At 44.2% G+C, this 12,010-nt stretch overlaps 1 protein-coding gene across 3 annotated transcripts in view; it reads left to right on the forward strand.

Moving 5' to 3' along the window:
• Positions 1 to 38: 38 nt before the first annotated feature.
• Positions 39 to 12,010, forward strand: part of ACLY (ATP citrate lyase) — a 57,389-nt gene continuing 45,417 nt past the window's right edge. Inside the window, exons 1-3 of one of the 3 annotated variants that reach the window (XM_081577611.1) lie at positions 39 to 298; positions 2,882 to 3,068; positions 4,255 to 4,360. The gene's annotated coding sequence lies outside the window, so the exon portion shown is untranslated. Of the gene's footprint in view, positions 299 to 2,881; positions 3,069 to 3,314; positions 3,419 to 4,226; positions 4,361 to 12,010 lie in introns of those variants that run through there. The other 2 variants (XM_081577613.1, XM_081577617.1) reach the window with 2 other exon arrangements.

Consider the following 12,010-nt stretch of genomic DNA (forward strand, 5'->3'; position numbering starts at 1 on the left):
GGAGACATAAATTACTTCCGGCCCCGCCCCTCGAGCGCGGGGAGGAGTCCGGGGCGCAACCGCCGCCTGTGTAGCGGGTGCCTAGGAAGCGGCGCACTGGTTAGACCACGACGAGCGCGTGGCTGTTCGCTTCAAGGAGGCCTCTTTGCGACTTGTAGTGTTGGCAGTTGCACGCTCCATCGGTTCTTCCCGGAGTTGCTTCGCATTCAGAAGCCACAGTCAGGAAAAAAAAATTTACAGCTCGGAAGACAGGGCAAAGATTGGGGGCATAATTCCAGATAAGGATAGGGCATTCGTGGCAAGTATTTGTACACGTGTACCACCCTCAAGAGTGAGCCTCTTGGTGACTCCAGACGGTCAAAAATCTGCCTGCAATGCAGGAGACCTGAGTTCGATCCCTGGGTCGCGAAGATCCCCTGGAGAAGGAAATGGCAACCCACTCCAGTCCATGGACAGGGGAGCCTGACAGGCTTCAGTCCATGGGGTCGCAAACAGTCGGACGTGACTTAAAGTGAAGTAGATCAGTCGTGTCCGACTCTTTGCGACCCCATGGACTGTAGCCCCTCAGGCTCCTCCGTTCATGTGATTTTTCCAGGCAAGAATACTGGAGTGGGATGCCATTTCCTTCTCCAAGGGATCGAACTCCGCTCTCCTGCATTGCAGGCGGACTCTTCTACTGTCTGAGCCACCAGGGAATCCCATTGAACTACATAAGCTGCTGGATTCATAAGCACCTGGCTGGTTAGCTCAGTTGGTTAGAGCGAGGTGCTAATAACACCAAGGCCCGAGGTCCAATCCCTGTACAGGCCAGCCTGCAAGGATATGAGTTAGCGGCTGAACACAAACACCATCAAAGGGAGACAGCATTGGGCTCCGGAGTCAGAATGCTTGGGCTGTCACAGCGCAAGGCACTAGGCCTTAAACTTTCACTTTTGCCAAGTGAAAGTGAAGATGAACCTTCCTGGTGTGCGGATATGCATTAGGCTACATGGAAAAGAACTCTGAGTTCAACCTTTCAGTGTAACACATTTAGTGAGCACCTGCTAGTGGCGGGCTCTCACCTCTTCAAGGTCTTTACTGACATCTTCCCCCATTCCCCTACTCTCCCTGCTCCCCTCTAATAAAAGGTGGGCTAGGTTCTTCTAAGTTCCAAGAAACATTTTGCTTTTATGGTATTTTTGAAAAATATTTATTTGGCTGCCAGAGGTCTTCATTGCATCTCTGTAAATCTTTGATCTTGGTTGTGTGTGGTATGTGGCAGTCCTTTTAGTTGTGGCATGTGGGATCTAAAGGAAACTGGGACACCCCTCCCTCCAACCCCTCTAACTGCCCCCCACCCCCACGTTGGGAGCCCAGAGTCTTAGCCACTGGACCACTGGGGAAGTCCCCTTACTACATTACTTTAGAATGGTCAACTTCCAAGCCAACGAAATTGTGAGGGTCTTAGCCTTGTGTACATTAGTGGATATTCAAAAAAAATAATTATTAAGGTTTAAATATTAAGAAGACATCCTTAACTACACACAAATGAGTACATGTAAAACTGGGGAAATATGCGTAAGATCTGTGTCTATTTTCTGGCTGTGATATTGCACTAAAGTTTTTCAAAATGTTACCATTGGAGGAAACTGGGTAAAGTGTACATGGGATGTCTTTATATCCTTTCTTAAACCTGCATATGAATCTGTAGTTATTTCTGTTCTGTGCTTAGTCGCTCACTCGTGTCCAACTCTTTGTGATCCCATGGACTGTAGCCTACCAGGCTCCTCTGTCCATGAGGATTCTCCAGGCAAGAATACTTGAGTGGGGGGTTACCATGCCGTCCTCCAGGGGACCTTCCCAACCCAGGGATTGAACCTAGATCTCCTGCATTGCAGATGGATTCTTTACCATCTGAGCCACCAGGGAAACCCAAACATGATCTGTGCCTCCAGGGACTCGAACCTGGGTTGTAAGAATGGGAATCTTCCATGATACTACTACACCAGCAGTGTGATGTAGTTATCTCAAAATGAGTTTAGTTTTATAAAGAATAACTTTAGTACCAATATAAAAAAAATAACACAGTTCCTTCCCTGGAAGAGTTCTGTCTAATCAGGAAGAGAGATACATAACCAGTAATGACTACCCAAAGTGATACTGTTATTCAAAGTTCTGTGTGCCTGTGAGGGAGATGAGGACAGACTTACTTTCAAGCTGCAGTAATGGTGTCAGTGTAAAGATAGTTATATAGATCAGTGGAACAGGATAGAGTCCATAAATAGATTCACACATATTTGATTAATTAATGTTGCTAAAGAAACTCACTGGGGAAAGGATCATCTTTTGGACAAATGGTGTTGGAAAAATTGGCTGACCAAAGGGCTTCCCTTGTGGCTCAGCTGTTAAAGAATCCGCCCGCAATGCGGGAGATCTGGGTTCGATCCCTGGGTTGGGAAGATCCCCTGGAGAAGGGAATGGCTACCCACTCCAGTATTCTGGCCTGGAGAATTCCATCGGCTGTATGGTCCATGGGGTTGCAAAGAGTCGGACATGACTGAGCGACTTTCACTACACCAAAACAAAATAAACAAATATCTGACCCTTACCTTACACAGTATAGACAGATTAACTCAAAAGATTTAAATGTAAGAGGTAGAACTATAAAACCAGAAAAATAGGTGAATGTAATAGAGTGAAAAACAAAAAACAAATTTGATGTCATCAAAGTGAAAATTCTTTGTTCTTCAAAACAACACTATTGGGCCTTCCCTGGTGGCTCAGTGGTAAAGAATTCACCTGCCAATGCAGAAGACATAGGTTTGATCCCTGGTCTGGGAAGATCCCAAGTGCCAAGAAGCAACTAAGCTCTCGAACCACAGCTGCTGACCTTTTGCCCTAGAGCCTGGCAGCTGCAACTATTGAACCCACTTGCCACACTAATGAAGCCTGCATGCCCTAGAGTCCGCATTCTGCTATAAGAGAGGTCACTGCAGTGAGAAGCCTGCACACCACAACTGGAGAGTAGTCTCCATTCACTGAAATCAGAGAAAAGCCAACGCAACAACGGAGATCCAGCATAGCCAAAAGTAAATAAATAAAATTATATTTTCAAAAAACAACAAAGTTAATTTAAAAGGCCAGCCACAGACTGGGACAAAATATTTGCAAAACATCTATCTGACAAAGAATTTGTATGAACAATAAATAAAGAGTTCTTACAACTCCATATAACAAGGCAAATAAAAAGTGAGCAAAAGATCTTAATAGTTATATCATCAGAGAAGATATATGGATGGTCAATTAGCATATGAAACATGCTCCAATGTCTTTAGTCATTAGGAAAATACAAAATAAGTCCCGCAAGTAGACACCAATACACACTTCTAGAATGGTTCAAGTGAAAAAAGACTGAATTTACCAGATGTTGATGAAGACGGTAAGTAACCAGAATTCTCATACACTGCTGGTGAGAAGGTAAAATGGTTTAACCTCTGTGGGAAATGGTTTGGCAGCCTCTTAAAAAGTTCAGCACACTTACCATATGACCCAGCCAGTCTGCTGCTAGAAATTTACCCAAGAGAAATCAAAGCTGTATGAGAACATCCACAGTAGTTTTATCTGTAATAGCCCCAAATTGGAAACATTTCCAATCAACTGGTAAATGGATAAATCATAGTTTATCTTCGTGATGGAATACTACTTAGCTGTAAAAAGGAAGGAACTATTGATACATACATAATATGGATAAATCTCAAAGAAACTATGCTGAACAAAACAATTCATACAAAAAAGACTATATGATTCCATTTATATAGAATTTTAGAAAATGCAAACGTAATCTTTATTGCCCAAAAGAAAAATGATATATCCTGGGAACACAGTTAGGACAGGGAGGGATTGATTACAAAAGAGTAGAGGGAAACTTGGGGAGATGAAGGATGTGTATATTATCTTTTTTTTTTTTTTTGGCCATGCCACCTAGCTCTTGGGATCTTAGTTCCTTGATCAGGGATTGAAGTCAGGCCCTCAGCAGTGAGAGGGCAGAGTCGTAACCATTGGATGACCAGGGAATTCCCTATGTGTATGATCTTGATTGTGGTAACATTTTGATCATGTACACATGTGTTAAAACTCATCAAATTGTATACCTTAAATGTGTAAATTTCATCATACTTCAATTACATCAATAAAGATGCTTTTAAAAATCCAATAAAATAATGACAGTAATGTGTGCTTTTTGGCAGCTTATGAAACACTTTGTGATCTTCACAGCACCTGAAAAAGGGAGGAAGCAGAGTATTTGCCTGGTTTCCCAGATGAAACAGAGGGCCTGGGAGAGGTGACAGGATTTGCCCTAAGCTACAACACCAGAATATAGGTAAGTTGAGCTGGGACTCATGCCTTGGATTGGATTGGTAGAGTAAAAGTCACTGGAATTGGATCCCAATCTGTCCCAGCCATTTACTAGCTGATCTCTTTATGTTACTTCTTTATTTCTTATTTTATCGTGAATTAGAATATAGATACCATGGGGTCACAGAGTCGGACACAACTGAGCGACTGAACAACAGCAACAACAGAAACATTAATAAAACACATACGTACAGTTTAATAAATAATTATAAAATGAACACCCACATAAGCATCACCCAGGTAAGTCAAAAAACATATTGTCAACCAAGGGCTCCCTGTGAGGCCCCTCCCCAACCACAGCCCCACCCCTTCACTGCCACCCCCTGCACAGGTAACCACCATCTTTCCAGTTACTACCGTGGCTGGAGCTCCATGGTCTCTCTCTAGATTAATGCAAGATCCTTCAAACTAGGTCTCCACATTCCATCCTTGTCCTCTTTCTTCTCAACACTGGAGTCAGAATATTCCTAAAATAGCTCAGATGAGACTTCCCTGATGGTCCAGTGGTTAAGAAGCCACCTACCAATACAGGGGATGCGGGTTTGTTCCCTGGTCTGGAAATTAAGATCCCATATGCCTTGGAGCAACTAAGCCTGTGCACCACAAGGGAAGCCTGTGCACCCCAATGAAGACTCAGCACAGCACCCCGCAAAAAACCCAAGAGTTGTAATATATGTCAGATCATGTCAGTCTGTGTAAAACCCTACAGTAGTCCCCCATTTCATTCAGAGTAAAAGCTACTCTCCCCATCATGCCCTGAGCTCCAGCCGCCTGGGCTCCTCCACTCTTCCTTGCACAGGAAGACCCCCCGCTAGACTCCTTCCTCAGGACCTTGGCGCTGCCTGTTCTCTCAGCCCCAGTCAGCCTGGGATTGGGCTGGAATGCTTCCTCCCCACCGCTTAACTGACTCTTTCCCCTCCTTCGTGTATTTGTTCAAACCTCTCCTTTGCAATGAGGCAAACCCTGACCGCCCTATTTAATACTGCAACCTACTTGCCCTCAACCTCTGATGAGGAAATTCTTTATTCATTTACTTATTTTTTAATTAATATTTGTATGGAAGTATAGTTGATTTAAAATATCATGTTGGTTTCAGGTATACAGCACAGAAATTTAGTTATACATACACACACACACACACACATATATATTCTTCTTTAGATTGTCTTCCCTTATAGGTTATTACAAAATACTGAGTAGAGTTCCCTGTGCTAAACAGTAGGTCCTTGTTGGTTATCTATTTTACATATAGCAGTGTGTATATATTAATCTCAATCTCCTAATTTATCCTTCCCTGATTTGGGAATTCTTTATCCTCTGTTTTTTGTTTGTTTGTTTTCTTTTTCCCATAGCCCCACTTTTCAATATACTATTATAACTTCTTTGTTTATTTTATGGATTGTTTATTGCTGTTTTCCCTGATAGAATGTGAGCTCCACAGGGTTAGCATTTTTGTTTGTTTCATTCACTGTTGCTCCAGTGCTCAGAATAGTACCTGGCACATTGCAGGAGTTCACTAAGTACTCACTGAATGAAAGAAGGACTATCCTTCTTCTTCTTTTTTTTTTTTAGCAGTAATCATTTCTATGCTTTTTTTTGTGGTTTTTCCAACTATGTATCCCTTCCAAATAATACAATTTAGTTTTTCTTGTTTTCATTCTATGTGATTATTCAAAATGTCTACGCAGAGTAATAAGTCTCTAGCAAAGGCGACAAAAAAAGAGACCTTTAGTAAATACTTTTAAATACTTTTAGCAAATACTCAACCCATAGCAATAAATTCAAACTTAAAGACATTGTCAGAAATGCCTTTCCAAAGGAGTGGCAGAACTGGTTAAGGCAAAAGCTGGTCCTTATATTGTGTGCTGTGTGTGTGCTCATTCACTCAGTCACGTTCAACTCATTCCATGGACTGTAGCCCATGAGGCCCCTCTGGCCATGCGATTTCCCAGGCAAAAACACTGGAGTGGGTTGCCATTTTCTCCTCCAGGGCTCCATGTGATTCAAATCCTACTATAACTGTGTTTTTTATGTTCCACTTTCTTTTGCTTAATATTCTGTTATGCGATTCATTCATGTTGCTGTGTGTAGCTGCAATTCATTCATTTTCTCCTGCTGTCAAGTTTCCTATAGTATGAATACACTACAATCTATCCATCCAGCCAGGTGTTGAAGGACATCTGGGCTCTGTCTAGTTTTTGGACAGTCTCGTATATGTGTCCTGGCACATATGTTTATAAGATACGTTCACAGGAGTGGAGCTGCAAGGTCTTAGTGTATATGACTCTTCAACTTAATAAGATAATGTCAAATGGTTTCCAAACTAGTTGCATCAATCTGCCCTCCCATCTGCAATAAGGGCACCTGTCTGCAATAAGGTCACCTCTTTGGACCTCAGTTCCCCCTGTACTTCCTTTGTAACATTAGAGAACTGGACCAGGGTATTTCTGAGGTCTCTTTTGGTTCTGTCATCAAGGAGCCTTGAATACATAGCACTTGGGGCTGTACATCCTTGAGGCAACACCTAAGTTGTGAGGGAAAGCGTTGAACACAATCCATGCTTTAGATGAGGCTTCCCAACATCCCAGGATGTCTCTTAAGATTGGTGGTGGGACTTCCCTGGTAGTCTAGTGGCTAAGACTTTGCACTCCCAATGCCGGGGGCTTGGGTTCAATCCCTGGTCAGGGAACTAGATCTCAAATGCCACAATGAAGATTGAAGATCCAGTGTGCCACAACTAAGACCCAGCACAGCCAAATAAATAAATTAAAAAAAAAAAGATTGGTGTCAGGGTAGAGACTGTGGCCCTGATGGAACTTGACATCTCTTACCTGTACATCATGACCTCTGCTTCTACCTACCCTTAAGAGACGTCCCCAAAACAGAACATGACAGAGAGAGACAAGAGGCAAAAATGATAAATCCACTCAGAGATAAGGTAAAACATGGCAAGTAAAGGCTGAGGGTGAGTGATCTGTTAGGGAGAAGTTGTACAGGTTCTGTCTTGGAAAAGGAAGTGGTATCTGCCTTCCTAGGGGAAAGTTTCCTGAAAGAAGAGGGAATGTCACAGAAAAACATCTGCTAGGGAGGAAGCGGCAGCAGTTTTTTAGACAGGGTGAGGGCTTCCCAGGTAGTTCAGACTGTAAAGGATCCGCCTGCAGTGTGGGAGATCTGGGTTTGATTCCTGGGTTGGGAAGATCCCCTGGAGGAGGCCATCACAACCTACTCCAGTATTCTTGCCTGGAGAATCCCATGAACAGAGGAGCCTGGTAGGCTACAGTCCATGGGGTTGAAAAGAGTAGGATATGACTGAGCGACTAAGCACACAGAGGGTAAATTTGAGGATGACTCCAAAGAGGCCAGCCACGAATCAGTTGGTCTGGCTGGGAAATATTTCCTGAGCACAGATGCTGGCTCTGGTGGACCCTCCCTGAGGCACTTCCCCAGAGCGCACCCGCCTTTGGTTCCAGCGGATGTGGGAAAAAAACTGAGTGTGCAGCAGTGAGAACTCCTCCTGGTTCTCCACAGGGAGGAGGATGACGGGTCTCTGCAGTCGGAGAACCATGGCTGTCACATAATAGAAGTGGGTTTAGAACTGCAGGCTCTCATAGACCCTCCTCCCGGCTGCATCTTTTCCTTCCTCCTCCCTACTGTTCCCTTACAGTTTCTTTCCTTCATTCACATATTTAATCCAGTTGATATTCGGTCATGCATACAGTGAGTGCTCAATATGTTCCTAGCCCCCGTGAGGCACAGGGGATGGCATAATGAACAGGCACACAGCCGAGTCTTGAGGATCTCATCAGCCAATGGGGAAATGCACTGGATAGGATTATCTTTCCCTCCTCTTCACCTGAAGCAGGTTGTAGGGGCCTGGGTTTCCCATAGTAGGTACTCAATGAATATTACCTAAAATGGATTAAAATCCAGGGACGAGTCATTAGGCAGTCTAAAGCTTCTTCTTTTTTTGGCTGCCCTGAGTCTTCGTTGTGGCATGGGGACTTCTCTAGTTGGGGTGCCAGGGCTTCTCTTGTTGTGGAGCAGGGTTCCAGAGAGTGCAGGCTTAGTAGTTGCCAAGTGTGGGCCTCTCTAGTTGGGGCTTAGCTGCCTTGTGGCATGTGGAATCTTAGTTTACCAGGATCTAAACAGAGTCCCCTGTATTGGAAGGCAGATTCTCAACCACTGAACCACCAAGGAAGTCCCTAGACTAAAGCTTCTGAAACTGAGATAGAATGCCCAAAGCGTGGGCATAAAGATAGTGAGGCAGGAGGTAGATGCCTCCTCCCCTTGCCCCCAGCATAAAACAATTGGAGATTCATTCCCTGTGGACCAAAACTTTAATACAAGAATAGCAGGACAATTAAGGGAGGAGGCTGAGCCCTGCACAGAGCACATATTTCTCATTCCCGAAGTCAGGAGACCTCCCTGACCACAGATGCTCAGAAAGGCTCCTTGGGAATCAAAGGAGGAGTGATGTCAAGGGATGCTCTACCCACAGGCCTTTGTGGTAGAATCCATCTTGGCTAAGAGATGTGTGCACACATGGAGGGACACTGAGATATACCAAATATGGACTGTGAACCAGGTAAATAAAAATGATTGGCCAAGGGAAAACTGGAAGAATTGCCCCATTTAAGTGATTTAAATTGCCATAAGGGTGAAACACAGGGACTCTCCCTCTGAGTCTGCTGGTGTGTGCCTACCAACATGTACTGTACTCTTTTTCCTCCTAATACTTTACTTGCTTCACTACTTTCTGTCTTTGTGGAAATTCTTTTCTGCAAATCCAAAGGGCCAGGGCCCTTGTCACTGACCACTGGTCTAGTGGCTAGGATCTGGTTCTTTCACTGCCGCGTCCCAACCCCAACCTCTGGCTGGGAACCCAAGCCTTGCTCCAAGCTGTTGCAGCCTGAGACCATCAATGGTACCCAGGGACAGGGACCTGTCCTCTGCCAAGCTGAGGAGGGAGGTGATTCAAATGGGAAAAATCAGAAGAGTTTAAAGCTTTTAAGTCAGAGAACAGAAAGATAAGAATAGGGGGTCCAGACTGATTCACTTGAGGCAGAGGAGCCTCTGTGGTGGCATGGTGGGATAATGAGGGAGTCTGGGGAGTGTTGGGAGTCTGCAATGGGCCCACTGAGGGAACTGAAAAACCTCCATGATTGGCTCATGGATCCTCTGGTCAGCACCTCTCCTCCCTCACTTCTTGGATAGTAACTTTCTTGTTATTCTGCCCAGGATTAGTCAAACCTGGGTCCAGCAACATCTAGATGGGGAACTTAATCACTCAGCAAATACTTATTGACTAGGTGTATGCATGCTAAGTCGCTTCAGTCATATTTGGCTCCTTGTGACACTGTGGACTGTAGCCTGCCAGGCTTCTCTGTTCATGGGATTTTCCAGGCAAGAATACTGGAGTAGGTTGCCATGGCCTCTTCCAGGGGATCTTCCTGACCCAGGGGTTGAACCCGCATCTCTTACATTTCCTACCTTAGCAAGAGGGTTCTTTACCACTACCAATACCTGGCAAGCCCATTGACTAGGTACCAGGCCTTATTGAAAGTGCTGGGAGAGCAGTGAGAAAACATGTACATCCACAATATATTGAAGGATAAATTGTTAGAAATGGAATTGCTGGGGCTGTGGACATGTGCATTTAAAAATTTTCTCAATATTGTTAAATTGATGTACAAAGTTTGTTATAGCATGGATGCCTGTTTCTGGATGTGTATTTTTTTTTTTTAATTTTATTTAAGTATGGTTGATTTGCAAAGTGTTAATTTCTGCTTACAACAAAGTGATTGTTACACACATATATTCTTTTTTTATAGTCTTTTCCATTATGGCTTATCACAGGATATTGAATATAGTTCCCTGTGCTATACAGTAGGACCTTGTTGTTTGGATGGGTGTATCTCTCTAACCAGGGGGATAGTTGCTACACAGTGGATTCTCCCTGACTGCAGTCTTCCCACTAGCCCACGAAGATCCTGAGTTGCTGTCCACCAAGGCCAGAAAAGGAGTACCTTCACAGGAGGTGTTTTCTTTAGCTGTGGAGAGGTGATCCTTCTCCAAGATGGGTGCTATTTGGGGAGATTCTGAGTATGGGTGGAGCTCATTCCATGTAGGAGAGGAAGGCTCTCTATGACCAACAGGAGAGAGGAGCTGTTCAGTTCAGTTCAGTCGCTCAGTCGTGTCTGACTCTTTGCGACCCCATGAATTGCAGCACGCCAGGCCTCTCTGTCCATCACCAGCTCCCAGAGTCTACCCAAACCCATGTTCATTGAGTCGGTGATGCCATCCAACCATCTCATCCTCTGTCGTCCCCTTCTCCTCCCACCCCCAATCCTACCCAGCATCAGGGTCTTTTCCAATGAGTCAACCCTTCGCATGAGGTGGCCAAAGTATTGGAGTTTCAGCTTCAACATCAGACCTTCCAATGAACACCCAGGATTGATCTCTTTTAGGATGGATTGACTGGATCTCCTTGCAGTCCAAGGGACTCTCAAGAGTCTTCTCCAACACCACAGCTCAAAAGCATCAATTCTGCGGCGCTCAGCTTTCTTCACCATCCAACTCTCACATCCATACATGACCACTGGAAAAACCATAGCCTTGACTAGACGGACTTTTGTTGGCAAAGTAATGTCTCTGCTTTTAAATATGCTATCTAGGTTGGCCATAACCTTCCTTCCAAGGAGTAAGCGTCTCTTAATTTCATGGCTGCAGTCACCATCAGCAGTGATTTTGGAGCCCCAAAAAATAAAGTCTGACACTGTTTCCACTGTTTCCCCATCTATTTCCCATGGAGTGATGGGACCAGATGCCATGATCTTAGTTTTCTGAACGTTGAGCTTTAAGCCAACTTTTTCACTCTCCTCCTTCACCTTCATCAAGAGGCTCTTTAGTTCTTCTTCACTCTCTGCCATAAGGGTGGTGTCATCCGCATATCTGAGGTTATTGATATTTCTCCCGGCAATCTTGATTCCAGCTTGTGTTTCTTCCAGCCCAGCGTTTCTCATGATGTACTCTGCATATAAGTTAAATAAGCAGGGTGACAATATACAGCCTTGACGTACTCCTTTTCCTATTTGGAACCAGTCTGTTGTTCCATGTCCAGTTCTAACTGTTGCTTCTTGACCTGCATACAGGTTTCTCAAGAGACAGGTCAGATGGTCTGGTATTCCCATCTCTTTCAGAATTTTCCACAGTTTATTGTGATCCACACAGTCAAAGTCTTTGGCATAGTCAATAAAGCAGAAATAGATGTTTTTCTGGAACTCTCTCGCTTTTTCGATGATCCAGAGGATGTTGGCAATTTGATATCTGGTTCCTCTGCCTTTTCTAAAACCAGCTTGAACATCTGGAAGTTCACGGTTCACGTATTGCTGAAGCCTGGCTTGGAGAATTTTGAGCATTACTTTACTAGCATGTGAGATGAGTGCAATTGTGCAGTAGTTTGAGCATTCTTTGGCATTGCCTTTCTTTGGGATTGGAACGAAAACTGACCTTTTCCAGTCCTGTGGCCACTGCTGAGTTTTCCAAATTTGCTGGCATATCGAGTGCAGCACTTTCACAGCATCACCTTTGAGGATTTGAAATAGCTCAACTGGAA

The sequence above is a fragment of the Giraffa tippelskirchi genome, chromosome 3, assembly GCF_054371585.1.
Source record: "Giraffa tippelskirchi isolate mGirTip1 chromosome 3, T2T-mGirTip1v1.2.pri, whole genome shotgun sequence".
Classification (NCBI taxonomy): domain Eukaryota; kingdom Metazoa; phylum Chordata; class Mammalia; order Artiodactyla; family Giraffidae; genus Giraffa; species Giraffa tippelskirchi.